Consider the following 14,487-nt stretch of genomic DNA (forward strand, 5'->3'; position numbering starts at 1 on the left):
TCTAGAACAATGCTTTTTAAAAATAAACTATAAACAAAAAGAGAAAAAACAAGAAAGTCCTTTTGCTAAAAAATCATGGTTGTGCTCGCCCTTGGTGCAGACAAAAAAATGTGAAAATGTTCATTTCATCCGTGGTATGTTTAATCCAAAGAAAACATCCTGGTGCTGACACCACCACACACAGAAGAAAGATGTGAGCTTACCGACTCCCAATGACCCCTACGAGCGTACACTCCAGGGGTCAAAAACGCTTTTCAATTATATCGATAGGAGATCCTCAGGTCAGGAAAGATGAACTTTAAATATTGATGGTAACTTATCTCTCATTCAAGCTGAGTTGGACACGGAGACAATACTCCCAGAAAGATCGCACCCTCATTCACGGAACCATATGGGACAAGAAAAATTGGGCCATACAATAAACAAATTTATTAAAGTAAAATCACACTTACATTAAAGCAGTGAAACAAGCGCTTTGCAAATAAAAAGGCAGCAGTAGAGTCCTTCCGACGCGTTTCATCTCATTAGACATCGTCTGGGGTGTCACTCTACTGCTGCACCACTTACTTTTATAGTCATGATGATTGAAATCCCCCTCCCGGTGTCACTACAGGCCACTTCTGGTTTCGATCCTAAAATGGCCGCCCCGCGTGTGTTTCAAGCCTCATATTCAACTCCAGGAAGTAAATAGCTCAGATGGTAAAAAAATCTAATCATGGGCTCAAACGTAAAGTGAAAAAAAAAAAGGAAAGAGAGGGCCATTGATAGTTGTGTGACTTATATGTTGTGAGGGTCACATAGCGCCATTCATCTTCTAAATAGTACATTAGCTTACTGTACGAAGTGAGGAACAAAAAAATATTTACATTGCTGTTGCTAAAATGACCCGGAAGTGACGCGGGCAATAGTCCATCGTCACTTCCGTTTGGTACAATCAGAGAGTACCAGCATGCTGCAATGTAAACACATGTGTGTGCAGCATCACAGCGTCATTTCCGCTTCTGGTTTCTTGGAGCGCAAACAGTCCGCCGTGAAACGCGACATGACCCAGGAAGTAGAACTTCAACAAGATCAAAAAAAGAAAAAGAAGGAAACATCTTATGGGCGTATTGGCATCGTTTCCGCTCAGCGTTCGCCTGAAGCGCAACCATGTAACCCGGGCAGGCAAAATTAAACCAACCCGCGTCACCTCATCTCTAATCATGGGATACAACACACAATACATAGTCAGAGATGTGGCCATGCATTGTGGGATAGAATTGTGGGATTTCCATGTGGGATGAAAAGTGGGAGTATATATGCTCACACACATCCACATATACATATGAACATGAGACTTCCCACAACTATATCAATTTGAGATAGGGATAAATCATATCTCAAATTTCAATGCACCCAAATAGAAAAAGTTTGTAAAAATTATAAAAATTATAAAAGATCCACCCGATCTTTATTCATAAAATCGCATAAACGGCAACTTAAAAATCGCACCTATATTGGTGTTATATATATATAACCATTCTTTTAAAAACGAAAAAAGAAACCTGTGGTGAACTCCATGCTCAAGAGGGTTAAGGCAGTGCTGGAAAAGAATGGTGGTCACACAAAATATTGACACTTTGGACCCAATTTGGACATTTTCACTTAGGGGTGTACTTACTTTTGTTGCCAGCAGTTTAGACATTTATGGCTGTGTGTAGAGTTATTTTGAGAGGACAGAAAATTTACACTGTTATACAAGCTGTACACTAACTACTTTACATTGTAGCAAAGTGTAATTTCTCCAGTGTTGTCACATGAAAAGATATAATAAAATATTTACAAAAATGTGAGTGCTGTACTCTATGTACTATATGTACTATATATAGTAGCAGGGTGGCACCCTGCTAGGGTCTAATTAAAGATTATAACACACAATTCTCAACCAAGTAGGTTGAGGAGTACCAGGGGGTTTACTTAATGCAGAGAAAACTGGCTTTTCAGTTTCCTCAGTGTTTTCTAAAGTCTGTGGTTGCGTTGTTCCTTTTTTCTTTTATTATTTATTTATTTATTTATTTATTTTTACAGACAAAATAGCTTTGAGATGCAGGGAAATAGATTGGGGAGGAAGGGGTTGGACAATAAGTATGAAGGCACTGGAAGAAAAGAAAATGATGAGGGGAAAAAAAGAGCTTCTTAAAGTAGTTTGGGTTCTTTGCAGCACAAGGTTAATGAGAAATCATTTTGGTTATATATTTTTGATATTTTATTTTTAGGTATCTTGGATAAGTGAAGCAGTATCTGTTTATTCCTGGAATGTGAGGGGGCTGGGGGATCAGCTAAGAAAATCTCTATATATCTCTATATCTAAGACTGTCTCCAGTTTCTGTGCCTGCAGGTGATGCACCATATTAAGGAAACAGTGACAAGATTGAAGCATAAGGGATTTCCCTGTCAGTATCACTCAGCATTCACATCTTACTCTCGAGGAACGACCATTTCAGTACACAGGTTGGTGCCATTCTCCTGTAGATAGGTTAGGATTGATAGTGGAGGACGGTGTATATTTATATATTGTTTATTAGCAGGTACTCCATCCATGATGTATATATTAATTCCCCTTTTTAAGATGGAGGTAATTAGATGTATAGTAGAATTTATAGTGGACAAGCCGAGATTTCCAGTCCTGGTGGTAGGGGATTTTAACATGGTGATGGATGTACAGTTGGATAAATTCTCTCTGGGGAAGAGAGTTGGACAGGAGATGCATACCCCATTACATAAAGTACTTATAGAGGCAGGGCTGAGGAATATGTGACGTGAACAAAATCCAGTAGATCACATTTTTTCATGTTACTCTGGTACTCACTCTACAAACTCTGGAATAGACCTGGCACTGGGGAATGAAAGTCGTATACCCTTATTAAAGGATATATCGTATATGGCTAGGGGGTTGCCAGATCATTTTCCCCTTGTCCTGACAATGGGGTTGGAGAGGGAGCCAACAACAAGGGGAGTGGAAGGTGAATGCTAGTTGGTTACAGTTGATAATGGCAGCCAAGGCCTACTTCAGGGGATTTATAATTCAACCAATTTCTAAATTTAAAAATCTACTAAGGACTGGGAGTTGTCAGTAAGGAAAAGGGTGACTGAGGCTGAAAAAACTATATAGATGATCTATTCCAAAGAAACTTAGCTAGGTGGACCAATATGCAGCAGATATACTGTACAGTAACCCTGACAAAGGCTGAAAAAAAATAATAATTTTATGAAGCAGTGTTGGAAGGAGGAGGGGGAAAGAATGAGACAGATGCTGGCCCTCCTGGCTAGGACTCAAATGAACTTGCGTCCAATAAAACATCTATAGTGTCTGGAGTTGGAAGGGTCACTATGGGGGTTATTTACAAAAGGCAAATCCACTTTGCACTACAAGTGCACTGCAAGTGCACTTGAAAGTGCACTTGCAGTGCACTTGGAAGTGCAGTCACTGTAAATCTGAGGGGTAGATCTGAAACAAGGGTAAGCTCTGCCTATTTTATCATCCAATCATGTGCAAGCCAAAATGCTGTTTTTTTATTTCCCTTGCATGTCCCCCTCAGATTTACAGCGACTGCACTTCCAAATGCACCTTCAGTGCACTTTCCATTGCTGTTGCAGTGCACTTGTATTGCAAAGTGGATTTGCCTTTCGTAAATAACCCCCTATATGTCACGCTGAGATAATAGATGTTTTTTAAAAATATTGTTCAGACTTGTATTTCTAAAATAGGGGATGTGAAGAGGGAAATTAGAAACCTTTTTCATGGGTTGGTAATCCCATGTCTCTCAGAGTAGGACAGGGATATTTTAGAAGCACCCATTACTATTAAAGCACTTTGGTGCACAGTAAAACCCTTTGCCAATTATACAGCACCAGGACAAGATGGGTTTCCAACTGAAATATACAAACGTTATTTTATATATATAATGTATATAAGAAAGTGAACCAGTAATAAATCACGTGTCCTCTTTCCCTCAGCGCTCTTGAGAAAGTGACCAAAGAAGGTAGAAGATGCTTAACTGTGATATCTTTTGTCTACAGGAGACACACTTTGCCTCCCAAAATCCTCCTACTTTTAAACACAAAACCTTTCCTCATATATTCCAAGCTAGTGCATCTTCAAAAAAGAGAGGAGTATTAACATCAGTTAAATATTTGGTTGCTTTCACCTATATCTCAAATACACAAATCTGACATGCAGGGGAAATACTTAGTCCTGGTATGCAAGATAAATAATGTTACCCATTATTAACATATTATAGGTATTGAACAGGAGTATCCACTGACTCAACTATTAGTGTGCATGCACCTGTCCCCAGCGCTCATGTATGTGACCAAAATTCCCACCTGGGGTAAATGCTCAATAATTCAGCAGCTATTATTAAAATAAAAACTATATCATATGAATCAATGTGGTTGACCTGATAGCATCAAGGCAAACACTAACAGCGCTTGTACTGCTTACTGGTGGAACTACCAGTCTCCTGTTCCCACCATGCAGTTTAATTAGGTTAAATAAAATATTATTTTCCAAATAATCATTAATAACCAATATAAAAACTTTAAGAACTTGCAAGCATATAAAGGAAAAAATATATATAGATGAAACACAGTCCCATAATGATAAGTCCAACACCAAACAGTGACGGAGTCCTTTGCACCTTTCTGCGTGATTGCAGCACATATCATAGAGTCTGTCTTCCCATGTGTGTGGATATACGTAAGAGGAATCCTACACCTTCACCAGATTTTCACCTCTATGTGCGTCCACTCAAATGGCCGCTTACCAGACGTTAGTAGTTTTTGAGCCTATCTCTGCTGCATAGGATCCCGCTGTGTGTTCCTGTGTCCTCCGTTTAAATCACACTCATTGTATGCGGACATGTAAGAAATGCAAGGGGTCTAATATAGCGTAGTATCCTTTATTAGTAATACCCGTCTTCCCCCTTACAAAATGCGCTAACTTTAAAATTTCAATTAAAAGCATGTACAACATGGAAGTCAGCTATACTGGACAATCTTCTCACCACGAGGCTGGTACCCTCGTCCGTCGCAGCCTGTGTGTAGAGACCCGGGTCCTCATTCGTTGCTGTTCACCCTCACTACTCGCGTGACCACACCCTGACGCGTTTCGTGATTACATCTGACGCCCTCTGAAGACCACAATTACCAAAGCGCTCAAGAACCATAGGATCAACTACAGATGGGGGTTCCCTACAAAAATCACAATTACCAAAGAAGGTCATACTTTCATCATAGAGTCCCTGGAAAAAGGTCTGTCGCTGCTTAAGGAATGGCAGATACATCCAGAGACTGACAGCTGGCCTGGCTCCCCTGGGAGGGTTCCCCATGCAGATTCTGGATGGCAAAAGGTTACAGCTAAAAATGCTAAAAGGCACTGACTACCTGGAAAGCTAATACGCATTATTCTTTGTCTTTGATAATACTTGAGCAGGTTTGAGATATCCATACTTGAATCACATTGTTCACTTGAAAAGTTCAAACATGTTATTCGAAGTTCAAGTTTCTATGTTTACAGTCGGTTTTATCTTTCTTCTTGTTATATTTTCCCACCACAGTCAGAACTTACAGCTTATTTACAGTTCTCAGAGGGTGCCTCTACTGTTTCTTCCAGATCAACACCTCCAAAGAGACTTCACCAGCACAGCCGGTCAAGAAAGATCCCTGCACTTCTAACTGTGAGTACAACAAATCTCTGGTCTGCACTAGTACCTAACAAAAGAACATATACCAGCTCTGACCACTTGATGGCACTCTCCACCCATAAAAGAATATATATGAACACAAAATTTCAAGCATTTAAATCCACTTTATCCACATGGGGGTGACATTTTTTTCTATAAATACCAAAGAACTTAACCATCCTGTCAAACGTAAGTCATTATGGAAGGAAGCTCAACGATTTAAAAGCGATCTCCTGTGTGCTCAGGAAACACACTTTAATAGTCTGCCCCCCCCCCCCCCCCCAATGCACAAATAAGCAGTTTCCTCATATCTTTACTGCTAATGCAGATTCAAAAAAATGAGGAGTCCTTATTGCAATAAGGGACACTGTCTCATTTCAACTCCATGAAATGACTGCAGACCCACAAGCACGGTTCATAATATTAGTTTGCGATATCAACTCCTCAACATACACTATTGTGAACCTTTATGCCAAGAATACCTACCAAATATGCTTTCTTAACAGAAGATTTTTCTTCGGAAGATAAGGGCCCACCAAAAGGGAGCTCTAGTGATCTGTGGAGACTTCAACCTTATCCCAGACTCACAACTCGATTCCACTTCTACCCCCACTAGGAGAACCCAAACGCAAAATGTATTCAATGCCTGGAGATGCCTTCACGCAGGGGAAAAAGACTTAACCTTTTTTTCTTCACCACATAGGTCATACTCACAAATTGATCTATTCCTAGTACACCAATGGACCTTGTCTAGAACTGTAGCAACATCCATAAATGATATTACTTGGTCAGATCAAGCATCTGTGATGCTGACAATCAGTGGCTCATTCTCCTCAAACCCTGTTCCCATCTGGAAAGCTAACCCACTTATTTTACAGGAAAAAAACATACTAAAACTATATTGGAACAACATTTAATGCAATATTTTATCGATAATGTAAATTCTGTGGATGATTAGTTTACATTGTGGAATACCCATAAGGTGTTCATGAGGAGTATTTTTATTAAACTGGGGCAAGGAGGAAGAGGCAGCACCAACAGAAAATACAAGATCTCAAAAACAAAATTCACAGCTTAGAAATCAGCAACAAACAAAAATCTACACCCTCAATTTCTAAACAATTACCCCAATACTATTATGAGCTTCGATTGCTGTCATTAGGGAAATTTGAAAAGTCTACCAGATGTATAAATATGAACTATTATGTAAACGGTAACAGGGCAGGAAACCTCCTAGCACAACCCTTATGGGGCTACAGGTACAAAACCAAGATACAGCACATCCAACATCTGATTAGTAAAGAAAGATAAGCACCAATACCCACAAAAAATTGTCGACACATTTAGCCATTATTATGGATCTCTATACAACTTAATAGATGATTCAAATACCATTCAACCAACTCCTGAGGCTATAGAGGCCTCTGAGGAAAGTGTCTCTTCCACAATTAACTCCAACACAACTACAGCACCTTAATTCCCCCTTCACAATCCAGGAAATATCTCAAGCTATAGATACACTACCACTAAACAAGTCCCCAGATACATAGCAGAATACTTCAAAACATTCAAGAACATCCTCTCACCCCACCTAACCAATATTTTCAACGCTGCAGCTGCCTCTTCCTTCTTCACATCAGAAATGTTGAGGGCACTTGTAATCACCTTGCCTAAACCAGGGAAGGAACCATCTCTTCCACAGAATTTTAGGCCAATATCATTACTTAATAACGACCTGAAACTTTATGGCAAACTGATTGCACTAAGACTGATTAATATACTTCCACAGCAAATACATATGGACCAATGTGGATTTACAAAAGGACATCAAAGCACAAGACGCTTAATTAATATTATCCACCATGCAAATTTGAAGGGAACGCCTTCACTGCTCCTAGCCTTGGATGCACAGAAGGCCTTTGATCGGATACATTGGGGTTCTCTTGCCAAAGTGTTGGAGAAGTTTGGATTCCAAGGCACTATATTTTCTGCAATCATGGCATTATATTCCAGGCCCTCTGCCCAGGTTTACACATCAGGGGCACTCGCCCCTCCATTTAACATTACAAATGGTACTCGCCCTGTTTCACCATTAATTTTTAACCTTCTTATGGAACCCCTGGTGGGTTATATACACAACCACCCTCAAATCACAGGACATAGATTTAGCAACTCAACACAACACACACCATCAGTTTATTTGCTGACGATGTTATACTCATGATCACAGACATAGAGACCTCATTAGCCCCAATACATCAAACACTTAAAATGTTTAACAGTATATCCTCCTACAAAGTAAATGACACTAAGTCACACATCCTCGGCATTAATATACCTCCTAAAACTAAATACAGAATGGAACAATTATACTCATACACGTGGACGGACTCCACTGGTATAAATTATTTAGGCATCATCTTAACACCAAGACAGAAGATCTGTTCAAAGCAAATTATTCCATATTTTTGGACAAACTACGCTCCAAACTCCAAGATCAAACAAAAACAGAATTATCCTGGTCCGGGAGACTTGCAGCCTTTAAAATGGTACTGCTATCACAATTTTTATAAATTGTTAGAACCATCCCTATCCCAGTACCTAACATCTTCTTTATTAAAGCCCAATCTATGATTAACAGATATCTCTGGCACTGAAGGAGGGCGAGGTGTGCATTCTCCAAACTAATCAATACTAGGAGGGCAGGGGGAGTGGGATTGGTGGTGATTAAAGACTACTACATTGCCTCAATACTGGAGCAACTTAAAACATGGTTCCCCCAAAGCTCTAATACCAGATGGAAAGAATTGGAAAATATACAACTTAAAGGTGGCAATATTTATCATTTTCTTCTTACTAGCCAACAATACACCCCTAGATATGCATCACTTTCTCCCACCATCACAGCTTCACTTTATGCTTGGAGAGCTTTGTTAAATACTCCATCTCAGGGCTCCATGACCTCCACACTATCTATGCCCTCCTATAGCCTAACACACATAATACCTGACTTAAACATCTCAAGCTGGGTGGAAAAAGGGATAAAAAAATTGAAGATATAATGAATAGTCCTACTCCAAAAACCTTCAGGTCTTTACAGATAGAATACAACCTAGCTAATTCAGAATATTACACATATCATAGAATCACACATCTATTATGCTCTAACCTTAAAACAAATATTGAGACGCCATGGAGAGTATTACAATACTATACAAACCCTACCACTAAGATTAAGGGTATATCGTTGTTCTATAACCACTTTCAGACCGGACCATTTTGCTGGTAAATGACCAGAGGTCTTTTTACACTTTGGCACTGCGCTGCTTTAACTGGTAATTGCACGGTCATGCAATGTTGTACCCAAACAAAATTTACGTCCTTTTCTTCCCACAAATAGAGCTTTCTTTTGATGGTATTTGATTGCCTCTGCGATTTTTATTTTTTGCGATATAAACGTAAAAAGACCGCAAATTTTGAAAAAAAATGATATTTTCTACTTTTTGTTATTAGAAAAATCCAATAAACTCAATTTTAGTCATACATTTAGGCCAAAATGTATTCAGCCACATGTCTTTGGTAAAAAAAAAGTCAATAATTGTATATTTATTGGTTTGCGCAAAAGTTGTCACATCTACAAACTAAGGTAAGTTTTCTGGAATTTACGCAGCTTTAAGTTTACGACTGCCTATCTCATTTCTTGAGGTGCTAAAATGGCAGGGCAGTACAAAACCCCCCCAAATAACCCCATTTTGGAAAGTAGACCCCCTAAGGAAATTGATAAGAGGCATGTTGAGCCCATTGAATATTTTATTTTTTTGCCTCAAGCGATTGAATAATGACAAAAAAAAAATTTTTTTTTTTTTTTACACAAAGTTGTCACTAAATGATATATTGCTCACACATGCTATGGGCATATGTGAAATGACACCCCAAAATAAATTCTGCTGCTTCTCCTGAGTACGGGGATACCACATATGTGGGACTTTTTGGGAGTCTAGTCGCGTACGGGGCCCCGAAAACCAAGCACCGCCTTCAGGCTTTCTAAGGGCGTAAATTTTTGAGTTCACTTCTCACTACCTATTACAGTTTTGAAGGCCATAAAATGCCAAGATGGCACAAAACCCCCACAAATGACCCCATTTTAGAAAGTAGACACCCCAAGCTATTTGCTGAGAGGCATGTTGAGTTCATGGAATATTTTATATTTTGCCACAAGTTGCGGGAAAATTACAAACTTTTTTTTTTTTTTCACAAAGTTGTCACTAAATGATATATTGCTCATGCATGCCATGGGCATATGTGAAATGACACCCCAAAATAAATTCTGCTGCTTCTCCTGAGTACGGGGATACCACATATGTGGGACTTTTTGGGAGCCTAGCCGCGTACGGGGCCCCGAAAACCAAGCACCGCCTTCAGGCTTTCTAAGGGCGTAAATTTTTGAGTTCACTTCTCACTACCTATTACAGTTTTGAAGGCCATAAAATGCCAAGATGGCACAAAACCCCCACAAATGACCCCATTTTAGAAAGTAGACACCCCAAGCTATTTGCTGAGAGGCATGTTGAGTCCATGGAATATTTTATATTTTGCCACAAGTTGCGGGAAAATTACAAACTTTTTTTTTTTTTTCACAAAGTTGTCACTAAATGATATATTGCTCACGCATGCCATGGGCATATGTGAAATGACACCCCAAAATAAATTCTGCTGCTTCTCCTGAGTACGGGGATACCACATATGTGGGACTTTTTGGGAGCCTAGCCGCGTACGGGGCCCCGAAAACCAAGCACCGCCTTCAGGCTTTCTAAGGGCGTTACAGTTTTGAAGGCCATAAAATGCCAAGATGGCACAAACCCCCCCCAAATGACCCCATTTTGGAAAGTAGACACCCCTAAATTTAGGTGTACACTAGTGAGACTAGGTAATAAATGGCGGGTGCCCTGAAACTATAAAAAAATAACTAACCAACCAGCGTCACCTGTAACAGTTATATGGTGATCACTGGTGAAAGGGTTAACTAGGGGGCAATCAGGGGGCTTTATGCGGTAGTATATGGGGGTCCCTGGCGCTATAAAAAGCTGCGGCGAACCTAAATACCTACCTGCCTAACTAGCGTCACCTGTGACACTAATACAGCGATCAGAAAAACGATCGCTTATTAGGCTGGGTTCACACTGGAGCGATGCGGGAACGCCACGAATGCGCGGCGGGTTCCCGCATCGCATGCCTCCCGGCGGCAGTTCACACTGCCCTATGCGAACTGCTGGGAGTGTCAGTGAAATGTTAATGACACCCCCAGATCAGTTCGCATATCGCAGTGCGATCTGCAAACTTGGATCGCATGGTGTGAACACCCATGCGATCCGATTCTGCTGCGGACCAAAAAAAGGGTCCCGTGCGAGTTTGCGGCGGGTGCGGCGGGTGCGACACGAATTCAGCCATACTATCTGTATAGCTGAACTCGAATCGCACAGAGATCGGATGTGATTTGCACTGCAGTGCGGTGCGAATCACATCCGTTCCATAAACCGCTGCAATGTGAACCCAGCCTTAGTGACACTGGCGACGGGGGGTGATCACGGGGTTAAACCTTTATTGGGGGGTTAGGGGGGTACCTTAGAACTAAAGGGGGCTAACCCTAACTGCCCTAACAGTTATTAGTCACAAATGACACCCGCCGGGTGATCAGGGGGTTAAACCTTTATTAGGTAATAAATGGCGGGTGCCCTGAAACTATAAAAAAATAACTAACCAACCAGCGTCACCTGTAACAGTTATATGGTGATCACTGGTGAAAGGGTTAACTAGGGGGCAATCAGGGGGCTTTATGCGGTAGTATATGGGGGTCCCTGGCGCTATAAAAAGCTGCGGCGAACCTAAATACCTACCTGCCTAATTAGCGTCACCTGTGACACTAATACGGCGATCAGAAAAATGATCGCTTATTAGGCTGGATTCACACTGGAGCGATGCGGAAACGCCGCGAATCCGCGGCGGGTTCCCGCATCGCATGCCTCCCGGCGGCAGTTCACACTGCCCTATGCGGACTGCTGGGAGTGTCAGTGAAATGTTACTGACACCCCCAGATCAGTTCGCATATTGCAGTGCGATCTGCAAACTCGGATCGCATGGTGTGAACACCCATGCGATCCGATTCTGCTGCGGGCCAAAAAAAGGGTCCCGTGCGAGTTTGCGGTGGGTGCGGCGGGTGCGACACGAATTCAGCCATACTATCTGTATAGCTGAACTCGAATCGCACAGAGATCGGATGTGATTTGCACTGCAGTGCGGTGCGAATCACATCCGTTCTCATAAACCGCTGCAATGTGAACCCAGCCTTAGTGACCCTGGCGACGGGGGGTGATCACGGGGTTAAACCTTTATTGGGGGGGTTAGGGGGGTACCTTAGAACTAAAGGGGGCTAACCCTAACTGCCCTAACAGTTATTAGTCACAAATGACACCCGCCGGGTGATCAGGGGGTTAAACCTTTATTAGGTAATAAATGGCGGGTGCCCTGAAACTATAAAAAAATAACTAACCAACCAGCGTCACCTGTAACAGTTATATGGTGATCACTGGTGAAAGGGTTAACTAGGGGGCAATCAGGGGGCTTTATGCGGTAGTATATGGGGGTCCCTGGCGCTATAAAAAGCTGCGGCGAACCTAAATACCTACCTGCCTAACTAGCGTCACCTGTGACACTAATACGGCGATCAGAAAAATGATCGCTTATTAGGCTGGATTCACACTGGAGCGATGCGGAAACGCCGCGAATCCGCGGCGGGTTCCCGCATCGCATGCCTCCCGGCGGCAGTTCACACTGCCCTATGCGAACTGCTGGGAGTGTCAGTGAAATGTTACTGACACCCCCAGATCAGTTCGCATATCGCAGTGCGATCTGCAAACTCGGATCGCATGGTGTGAACACCCATGCGATCCGATTCTGCTGCGGGCCAAAAAAAGGGTCCCGTGCGAATTTGCGGCGGGTGCGGCGAATGGCTGAACTCGAATCGCACAGAGATCGGATGTGATTTGCACTGCAGTGCGGTGCGAATCACATTCGTTCTCATAAACCGCTGCAATGTGAACCCAGCCTTAGTGACACTGGCGACGGGGGGTGATCACGGGGTTAAACCTTTATTGGGGGGTTAGGGGGGTACATTAGAACTAAAGGGGGCTAACCCTAACTGCCCTAACAGTTATTACAGTCACAAATGACACCAATGCAAAAAATAAAAAAAAATGACATTGGTGTCACTGTGACTGGGGGGCAGGGGTAATTGGGGGTGTGATCGGGGGGGTGTGAGTGTGCCTGGCATGTTCTACTGTGTGTGTAGAGTGTTGGTGCAACTCACCGATCCGCTCTCCTCCGTGTCGGAACGAAAAATACCGACACGGAGGAGAGAATACATCACTTCCTCTCCTGTGTTTACATTACAGGAGAGGAAGTGATGTCACGGGGGATTCCTATTCGTCGGGAGCGATCGCGAGGGGGTGGCCATGAATGAATGGCCGCCCCCTCGTCCCGGATCGCTCCCGGACGAAAACCGACCGCCGCAGGCACCGGGCGGGGGCCCGATCGGGCCCCCGACCCGCGGGAGGCAAGGGACGTACATGTACGCCCATATGCCTGCCCGTGCCATGCTGTCGACGTACATCGTCGTGCGGCGGTCGGCAACTGGATAATATACAAAAAAATAAGGATATACCCTTGAAAATAACTCATATGATTGCTTGGGAGAAGGACTTAGATACCTTACTCCCTGGAGCAATGGAGAAAGGTACTACACATAACATACGCTGCAGCAAAGACTGTAAACTTATGGGAATTATCACAGCAAATTCTCCTCAGATGGTATCTGTCACCCCATAGAATAGCTAAATTCTCACCACAAAGTTCTAATACTTGCTGGAGGAACTGTGGTGCTGTGGGAACATTGTACCATATACTCTGGTCTTGCCCCACTATTATCTCCTTTTGGAAAGGAGTATATGAAATAATCTTACAAGTATTAAATATTAAAGTATCCATGTCACCAGGAAATGCAATTTTATCCTTAATAGACTTAATTCTACCAGAATATAGGACCATAGCCGTGTACATTCTTTTAAGTGCACGTTTAATGATAATGCGTCATTGGAGAGATCAACAAACCACGTCTCTTCATGAAGTAATAAATACAACTAACACTCATGCAATGTATGAGATGTTATATGCATCAACTCAAAACAACTAAAATAAATCCCCAAAAATATGGGAAAAAGGGGTAAACTGGTACACAATGAAATATAAGACTTAAATGTATCACTCAGAAACCATACTGTATTACAAAAAGGAAGCAACTATCAGACTGTTTTTCTTTTCCCCTTTTCTTTCCCTCTAAATGTATTCTATATTATTTCATAAATTCATGCTTTATATTTCTTATTCTTTTCTTTTTTAAATCCAATGTTTATCTCATATATTATGTAGTCCAACACTAGACATTACATAACAGCCAAAACAATGTAACAACCCTCAAAAGGGGTTGGGGGTCGCTTTTCCCCTCCTGGGTGCAGCATGTTCCCAGTTGGGGCGCCTGGGCAGGGGAGTGGTGTCCCTCATTCTTGATCTAGCAAGATATACTTTATATGTCACTTTTTTGTTTTACCTTGGTCTACATGTCTATTGTATACAAACTTTGTTATAGTATAATCCTCAAAACTGTATCATAAGAAGAAAAAGTATATATCTGAGCGAATATTCTTCTACTTGT

Source organism: Lithobates pipiens, unplaced genomic scaffold (genome assembly GCF_037356315.1).
Source record: "Lithobates pipiens isolate NorthernLeopardFrog02 unplaced genomic scaffold, aLitPip1_a1.2 Scaffold_19, whole genome shotgun sequence".
In the NCBI taxonomy this organism is placed as follows: Eukaryota; Metazoa; Chordata; class Amphibia; order Anura; family Ranidae; genus Lithobates; species Lithobates pipiens.